Source organism: Triticum aestivum, chromosome 6B, assembly GCF_018294505.1.
Source record: "Triticum aestivum cultivar Chinese Spring chromosome 6B, IWGSC CS RefSeq v2.1, whole genome shotgun sequence".
NCBI classification, from domain to species: domain Eukaryota; kingdom Viridiplantae; phylum Streptophyta; class Magnoliopsida; order Poales; family Poaceae; genus Triticum; species Triticum aestivum.
This window is the reverse complement of record NC_057810.1, coordinates 379,430,821-379,440,024: the sequence shown is the minus strand read 5'-3', so window position 1 is coordinate 379,440,024 and position 9,204 is coordinate 379,430,821.

Here is a 9,204-nt window from a genome sequence, read left to right as displayed (position 1 = left end):
ATAGTTCGTGCTTCATGCCGCCACACCTCCTAAGTCTTGGATTCGTCTCCCTCTTTCTTCGCCTCTGTCGTCCGGCAGGGGGAACCCCTGGGGCTCTGGTTGCAGCATGCTGGCTGCGGCACCCTCGCGACCGCGGCAGAGGTCGCGGTCGTTGCCCCAGGCGAGGTCTTCATGACTCGAGGCTGGGGCCAGGTCGCCCGGGTTTGCAGGACGAGGGGCGCCCTCACGATCCATCTGGAGTACGACGGTGCTTCGGTGATGTCCTTCAAGGTCTTCGATGCGGAGGGTCGTCGGCTGGAGTGCTGCCCCGGGAGAGGCGGTCGGGACCCAGCTGCGGCGAGACAGAGGCCTGCCGATCGCCCCCTTGGCCGCTCCTTAGGCGATGGAGACGCCGGAGGATCCAGCGACTCCGCCGAGCTCTTCGTGACGCCGGAGACGAGCGATGACAGCTACGAGCCCCCGAGCCTGCGCCGTTCCCGGAGCAGGGCGGGCTCGTCAGGCCATCGCCGCCTCTGATCTGGATGGGGTTGGCGCCAGACTGGGTGGCCCACTATTGATGATGGCATCTGCCGCAATGCCCCCTGTAGTTAGGACTCCTTAGGATTCGCGCCTTTTGCTCCTGCGAGGGACCAAGAATATACCCCACGGGGGCTTGTAAGATGTTTGTAGCTCCGTCCGTCAATATGATCCTTATTATGAAGAAGTGCGAGATGCTCATTCCGTTTTAGCTTAGTTTCCTCCTTTCAGTCCTCACAAGGGCTTGATGCTCTGCGCCGACAGGCCCCAGTCCCAAGGCGGCTTCAGCCGTCGCTGGTATGCCAGGTCGCGATGCCGTGGTCAAGGCCAGGAGGTGAGCAGCCCGAGGTCCGGTAAGATCCCCTGAGTCATGATGTTCAGGAGGTCCCCCTTAGCGCTCAAGTAGCCATCATTCGGTGAGAAAGGAGAGCGACACTGCTAACACAGGATTGCATTGAGTGTGGGGGTGGTGCTGCGATAACTAGTGTGTCCGGAGGGTGACTTATCTCGAGGGTCAGAAAAAATGCTTCCTGGTGCGGTGCTAGCCTTGGCCGTTGCGAGGTTGCTTGGCGATGCTCCTTGGGGGGACCCTGCAGGCTCATCACAGAAGGAACGAGGGTTTGTCGCGACAATCGACAGTTAGCCGTTAGTTGCTCTGGGGGAGAGTGAAAGGCCTCGCGAGGTGTATTGGGGTACCCGTGAGCCAGCGCGGGGCTCACGGGGCCCTACCTCAAGGCGGGTTGCGCCTGGCTCTGGCCTTATCTTGGAGTGTGTTCCTACAAATTTGGCCAGATGTCGGTGCTCTACGTCTTCGGGTCCCGGCTCTCGGGCTGGTCTCAGCAGTCGCTGGCATGCCAGGTCGCGATGCCATGGACAAGACCAAAGGGTGAGGGCCGGAGAGTCGGTAGGAGCCCCGAGTCGCGATGCTCAGGCACCCCCCCTTTAACGCGCAAGATGGGTTAGATGACGAAACTCTACGTCCTCGGGTCCCGGCTCTCGGGCTGGTCTCAGCCGTCACTGGCATGCCAGGTCGCGATGCCATGGACAAGACCAGAGGGTGAGGGCCGGAGAGCCGGTAGGAGCCCTGAGTCGTGATGCTCAGGCACCCCCTTTAACGTGCAAGATTCGGACACCCAGAAAAAGGCACCAAATAACAAGCATGGTGGATCGAAAGCATAGTCCTAAGATAAATGCAAGAAGTATACATGCCGCTGGGACAGGCCTGAGCGGCCTGGGGATGATGCAGCCCGAGGGGCGCCCCCAACAAGATGAGCTAAGGACATGAAATAAAAGGGATACATGCCACAGGAACGGACCCACGCGGCCTATGAATAATGCGGCCCTGAAGGCGCTCCCAGCCAGAAACGAAACTTAAAAGATGTCACCTGATGATTATGGGGATGAAGGGGTGTTGGTGTAGCAGACTCGGTGGGCTGCGGGAGCCGATCCTCATGAGCCCCCAGGCCCAGGGGCCTCGGGAGGCTCCGGAGGCGCCGGTGGCTCCTCGCGGGCCATCTCCATCTCCGCCAGGGCTGCGGCACGCCTGACATCTTGAGCCTCCAAGATGGCCCTCATGAGACGCTGGTGCGCAGCACCCGCGTTCGGCAGGCCGTAAGGCATGCGCACATAGCTGTGGGGCGGACCCTCGCAATGTCTGACTCACAAGGGCCAAAGGCGCTCTTGAGACGCGGCTTGGTTGAGCCCTGGTATGTCGATGCAGACGCGCAGCCCACCATCCTCGCCTGGATGGGGGGCCACAGCGGGTAGGCGGCGGCTGCCTCTCATGACCCTTGACTCTTGTAACTCCTGAATGGCCTTGCTGACGAAGTCCTGAGAGTTTGGCCCTCCTTGCCTTGCTCCTTCTCGAGGGAAACGTGCTTCAAAGCATGCCTCCACGTGGTGCCCAAGCGCCTCCCTCATGACCTTGGCGAGGTCGGCGGCCCTCCAGGGGAGAGCCCCCGAGCCCTGCCTGAGGAGGGCGCTGGGCGCGCTTCCCTATGCGATGGAAGGAGGCTTCTCCTGGCCAAGCGCGGGCCCTGAGGAGCCTACCTCCTGAGGAGCCGGGCCGGTTGATGTCTTCTTCTTCTTGGGTGCAGCCTCGGGAGGCCTCCTGCTGCTGCGGTCTGGGTCTTCCAGTGATGCAGCCTGAAAGGCTCGCTGCAGGGAGCACACTGCGTCTCTCTCTTCGCAGGGCACCGTGATGACCCCGCTGCTTCCTGGCATCTTGAGGACGTTGTAGCCGTGGTGGGTTACGGCCATGAACTTGGCCAGTGCCGGGTACCCGAGGATGGTGTTGTACGGCAGGCGAATGTGGGCGACGTCGAAGTCGATGAGCTCGGTGTGGTAGTTGTCGCGAGCCCCGAAGGTGACAGGAAGGCGGACCTGCCCTATTGGGACCGTGGAGCCGTCGGTGACTCCGGAGAAGGGCTTGGTTGGCTGAAGCTGACTGTAAGGCACTTGAAGATTGTTGAATGTTTCCATGGACAGGACGTTGAGCCCTGCCCCGCCATCGATGAGGGTCTTGGTGACAAGCACGTTGCTGATGATCGGGGAACAAAGCATCGGGAGGACTCCGGCTGTGGCCGCGCACTTGAGCTGATCCGCTGAACTGAACGTGATGGCGCACGCCGACCACCTGAGAGGGCGCGTGGCCTCGAGCTTGGGGAGGACTGCATTCACTTTGCGGGCGAACTGCTTGAAGATGCGCTGAGAGGCTGGGGCTTGAGCTCCGCCCAGGATGCAGGCGATTGCACGCGGTTCCAGGAAGCCCCCAGCCCCCTCGTCCTGATGACGGTCTTCATTTCTCCTTGGCTGCGGCGGCAGCGGAGGGAAGCCTGCGTTCCCTTGTGGGCGATCCTCGCGAGGCTGATCCCTCCAGCCTCCCTCGCGAGGCGGGTCCTGCCAGCAGTCCTCGCGAGGTTGGTCGCGCCACCCTTGGCACGGGCCACGGTCTTCCCACTGCATTCCTTCCTCCTCCTCGGCCGTAGCCCCGGTCGCTGCGGTTGGGGCGTCTGCCGACCCTTCCTTCGCGCACGGCCCGGAGCTCTTGGCATTCATTTGTGTTGTGGGTGTGGAGGTCGTGGCACACACAGTACCGGCTGCCCTTGGAGGACTCGGGCTGATCTCTGCCCCGCTTGGTGTCTGGCTCGGCCGCGAGCACGGCATCCCCCTTGCGCTCCACGTCCTTGGCCTTGGGCTTCTTCTCTTCGGGGTCCGCGGCAGGCAGCTTGAGGAGGGAGAGGCGCCCCTCCTCAGCCCTGGTGCACTTGGTCGCCAAGTTGAACAGCTCCAAGGAGGTGCACAGGTCTTCATGCATCGCCAGCTCCTCCTTCATCTTGACATCGCGCACACCGTCGGAGAAGGCAGAGATGATGGCCTCCTCCGTTACCCTGGGGATCTTGAGGCGAGCGTTGTTGAAGCGCTGGATGTACTTCTGCAGAGTTTCCCCTGGCTACTGCTTGATACGGCGCATGTCGCTCACGGCGGGTGGCCGGTCGCGAGTACCCTGGAAGTTGGCGATGAAGCGGGTGCGTGCATATCATCCCAGGAAGAGATTGTTCCTGGGGCCAGATTCAGGAGCCAGGTGCGGGCTCCGTCCTTGAGTGCCATGGGAAACCAGTTCGCCATGACCTTTTCGTCTCCGTTGGCAGCTTCGATGCCCAACTCGTAGAGTTGGAGGAACTCCGTAGGGTCAGCCGTGTTGTCGTAGCGAGGGGGCAGGTCTGGCTTGAACTTGCCGGGCCACGCGACGCTGCGCAGCTCGGAGGTGAAGGCGCGGCAGCCCGCCGTGGCCACGGGGGGCCTCGGGCGACGGAGAGCTTGGTCCTGCGGGTCCCCACGAACCGCGGCTAGGGGCAGTGCAGGGTCTTGACGTGCTGGAGCAGGGAGCGCTCGGGCAGCTTCTCATGGGCGAGGGACTTCTTGGCAGCTCTGCTCTTGCCACGCTGGCGCCTGGTGGAGCGGGTTCCGCCCAGGGGCCGCGAGCCTTGGGGCCAGGGCGTCTTCTTGAGGAGGAGGCGGCTGAGGCGCCCCAGGAGCTTCATCGCCCGCGCGGGGCGGGGTGCGGTGCAGCGAGAAGGATGGTGCGGGGGCGCCTCCGGCGGTGCGGACGAGCTCAGCAACTCGGTCAAGCCATTCTTCATAGACGTCGTCGATGGGGCGGTAGCACAGGAGCTTGTTTGCCGCGATGAGCGCAGCTCGGGCCTCCATGGCCGCGCGGGGCGCGCATGACGAAGAACCAGCGGGGGTGAGCGAGGGTGTGGCGGTGCGGCCGTCCCGCCTCATGGACAGGTGCTGGGACGATGCTTGCTGCTCGTTCCCCGCCGGGTCGGTGGCGGCGTTGACAGCAGGTGACGGGGAACGATGAGGGCGCCCGCCGACGGGAGCCGTCTGGGCGACATGGCAGGCGAGCCCGACGAGCGTCGGACATGGTTCCGGTGGTCGGGGAAGAACGAGACGACGGAAGGCAGATTCCTGCGCACCCCTACCTGGCGCGCCAAATGTTGGATTTCGGGTTCCCGCAGACCCTTGAGGTTCGAACACTGGGGTGTGCGCGGAGATTCAACCCTCTACCGACTCGCTCCTCGCCAAATCGCTAGGACCTAAACTACCAAACTAAATAGCACAAGAGACACAAGATTTATACTGGTTCAGGCCACCATTGTGGTGTAATACCCTACTCCAGTGTGTGGTGTGGTGGATTGCCTCTTGGGCTTGATGATGAACAATACAAAGCAGAACAGCCTCGCGAGGGTCTGTTCTTGGCTGGTGCGATGAACTGCTAGGAGGGGTTCAATCGCTCTATCTACTGGTTTCTTGATGAAGATCCAGATGCCTCTACCCTGGGGGTGGCTAGTCCTATTTATAGGCAAAGGCCCTGGGCCTCTTCCCAAATATTGAGCGGGAAGGGTGCCAACAATTGGCCATTTTGAAGGGGAACAGCGGGTACACTTATCCTGACTAAAGTTGGTCCTTGCCTGTCAAAGGCTCTGGTGATGACGCCGGCTTGGGCTCCACAATGACTTCCTTCCTGCCGTTGGTCTGGTCTTGGTCTTGTTGCACCGAAATGGATGCCTTTGCTTGATACTCTCACCTGCGCTTGCTCCCATTGCACCAAAGAGGAAAGGAGGACACTGCACGGGCTGGTGCCCGACTGGCGCCCTTGGTCGTCATGGCTTGCGTCATGGGAACCTCGCGAGGTACCCTACCTTGAACTCTACACCTCCTCTTGAGCCTGCCTGATGAGACCGTGCCTAAGGAAGCTCCTTGTCTCCCCCCGCGAGGCTTGGCCCCTCGCGAGGGTCTTGAGCTTGCGTTGATGAAGATGGGCTGTGCTGGGCCTCCTTCGAGCCACGCCGCAGGCCGCAGGCAGGCAAGCCTGGGGACCCCCATTCCCAAAACGCCGACAGTGGTTGCGCTGCAAGTTGGGGGTTATAAGTTGACCAAAGTTCTCATGGATGGAGAGAGCAGTATCAATATCTTGTATTGTGAAACATTCCGGCGTATGGGGTTAACAGATAAGAATCTTAAACCATCAAACACTGTTTTTCACGGTGTGGTACCTGGTAAATCGGCTTACCCAGTCAGTAAGATAGCTCTGGAGGTGGTTTTTGGAGAAGATCACGATTCAAGGTCCGAAACACTAACCTTTGAAGTAGTAAAAATCAGAAGTCCGTACCATGCCATGTTTGGACGGCCGGTTTATGCTAAATTCATGGCAAGGCCGTGTTATGTTTAGCTGCAGCTCAAGATGCTGGGTCATAAGGGGACCATCACGGTTCATGGTAGCCGCAAGATTGCTCTGGAGTGCGAGGAAGGTGATGCGGCTTATGCTGAGTTGGTTTGGGCGATGGAGGAGTTGAAGTTTTATAAGGACAATGTTGATCCGGCAGATATGACTTCTCTGAAGAAGCCCACTACAGAGCATGATCCGGCTTTGAAGTTTAAATCGGTTGATGAGACTAAGTTGGTTGATTTTGTTCCTGGCGATTCATCCAAGCCGTTTAGCATCAGCGTTAACTTGGATCCTAAATAGGAAGGCGCGCTCATCGAGTTCGTCCGTGAGAACCGGGACATCTTTGCATGGAAACCTTCTGACATGCCACGTGTACCGAGGGAACTCACTGAGCACACTCTTAATGTCGATCCGAAGTTCAAACTGGTGAAACAGTTTCTTTGCCACTTTAATGAAGAGAGATGCAAGGCCATTGGTGAAGAGGTAGCCCGGCTATTGGCAGCAGGGTTCATTGTGGAGGTGTTTCACCCTGAGTGGTTGGCTAATCCGGTGTTGATACTTAAGAAAAATGGCACTTGGCATATGTGTGTGGATTATAGAGATTTTAACAAAGCTTGCCCAGCTGATCCCTTTGCCCTCCCTCGTATTGATCAAATCATTGATGCTACGGCGGGTTGTGAGCGTCTGAGTTTCCTGGATGCTTATTTGGGTTACCATCAGATCAAAATGGCAATTAAGGACCAAGAGAAGACAGCTTTTATAACTCCTTTTGGAGCCTTCCGTTATGTATCTATGCCTTTTGGGCTCAAGAGTGCTCAGGCGACTTATCAGTGGTGTGTGCAGAATTGCCTCCATAATCAGATTGGGCGTAATGTTCATGCTTATGTGGATGATATCATGGTGAAATCCAGGAAAGCAGAGACACTAGTAACTGATTTGCAGGAAACCTTTGATAATCTAAGGGTTTATAAAATGATGCTTAATCCGGCTAAGTGTGTTTTTGGTGTACCGGCTGGCAAGCTCTTGGGTTTTCTGGTGTCCAATAGGGGCATTGAGGCTAATCCGGAAAAGATCAAGGCTATCACGTCCCTGGCTAAACCGGCTTGTATCAATGACATTCAAAGACTGGCAGGTCAGATTGCAGCACTGAGCCGGTTTATCAGCCGGTTGGGAGAGAAGGCGATCCCGCTTTATCAGATGATGAAGAAAACAGACAACTTTGTTTGGAGTGATGCTGCTGATGAGGCGTTTGAGGATATGAAGAAGCAGTTGGCCGAGCTGCTCGTCCTTGCTGCCCCCATTGATAAGGAACCATTGCTGTTATATGTGGCTGCTAATGCACGAGCTGTCAGCGTGGCTATTGTGGTGGAGCGCAAGGAGGCTGGTAAGGAATATCCGGTTCAACGGCCGGTTTACTATATCAGTGAGGTGCTTATCGAGTCCAAACAGAGATACCCCCATTGGCAGAAGCTGGTGTATGGAGTGTTTATGGCGAGCCGGAAGCTCAAGCAATACTTTCAAGGCCATCCCATCACTATGGTCAGTTCTGCTCCATTCGGAGACATCATTCAAAACAAGGAGGCAACTGGACGGGTTGCTAAGTAGGCTATTGAGCTTGGGCCTCACCGGTTGAAATACATGCCTCGCACTGCTATCAAGTCCCAAGCTCTCATAGACTTCACCAACAACTGGACGGAGTTGCAGGCACCTGAGGATAAACTGGATAACACATACTGGACTATTCACTTTGATGGATCCACACAATTGGAGGGCTCAGGGGCTGGAGTTGTTCTTACTTCCCATCGAGGTGACAAATTTTGTTATGTTCTCTGCTTAATGTTTCCCTGTACTAACAATGCAGCTGAGTATGAGGCTTTACTCCACGGACTGCGGATGGCGTAGGAGATGAACTTAGTTCGGGTACGTTGCTTTGGTGACTCCGATTTGGTGGCTCAGCAAGTGTCCGGTACATGGGATTCCAAGGATCCACTCATGGCCGCTTCGCTGGGAGGTGGACGTCATTGCTGGTTACTTCAAGGTTATCAGGTCGAGCACATTGATCGGCGTAAAAATGAAGCGGCAGACGCTTTAAGCCGGCTCGGATCCCAGCGTAAACCGGTGCCGCCTAATGTTTTCCTGGATGTTCTGCATAATCCGTCGGTCAAGGTACCGACGGAGGAGGATCTGGCGATTCCCGATCCGGAGGCTCAACTGGTGGCAGTTCTTCATGCTATCCCTGATTGGACGTTGCCGTACCTGGCGTACATGAACCGGGGCAAGTTACCAGAGAACGAAGTTTTAGCCAAACAGATAATCTGGCGTTCTAAGTCCATGGCTATTGTCAATGGCGAGTTACCTCGCAGTAGTGTTTCAGGGGCGTTTCAGCATTGTGTTTCTTCTGAAGAAGGCTGTGAGATCTTGCGTGAGATCCATGAAGGAGATTGTGGTCATCATGCTGGTTCAAAATCCTTGGTGGCTAAGGCTTTCCGGCACAGTTTTTACTGGTTAACAGCTCATGCTGATGCAGAAGATCTGGTCCGAAGGTGTGATGGCTGTCAGGAATTTGCACGTCGAGCTCATGTTCTGGCTCAGGAGTTGAGGATGATTGCAATTACCTGGCCGTTTGCAACTTAGGGCCTGGATATGGTTGGTCCTTTTAAGAGATCCAAGGATAAGAAGACCCACCTCCTGGTCGCGGTTGATAAAGTCACCAAATGGGTGGAGGCAGAGCCACTAAGCAAGTGTGATGCAGCCACGATGGTTCAGTTCATGAAAAAGGTGATCTTCCGGTTTGGTTTTCCGCACAGCATTATAACAGATAATGGCACGAATCTTTCCAAGGGAGCTATGGAAGAGTTCTATCAACGTGAGCACATCCGGCTTGATGTGTCGTCGGTAGCCCACCCCCAATCTAATGGTCAAGCGGAGAGAGCTAATCAGGAAATCTTAAAGGG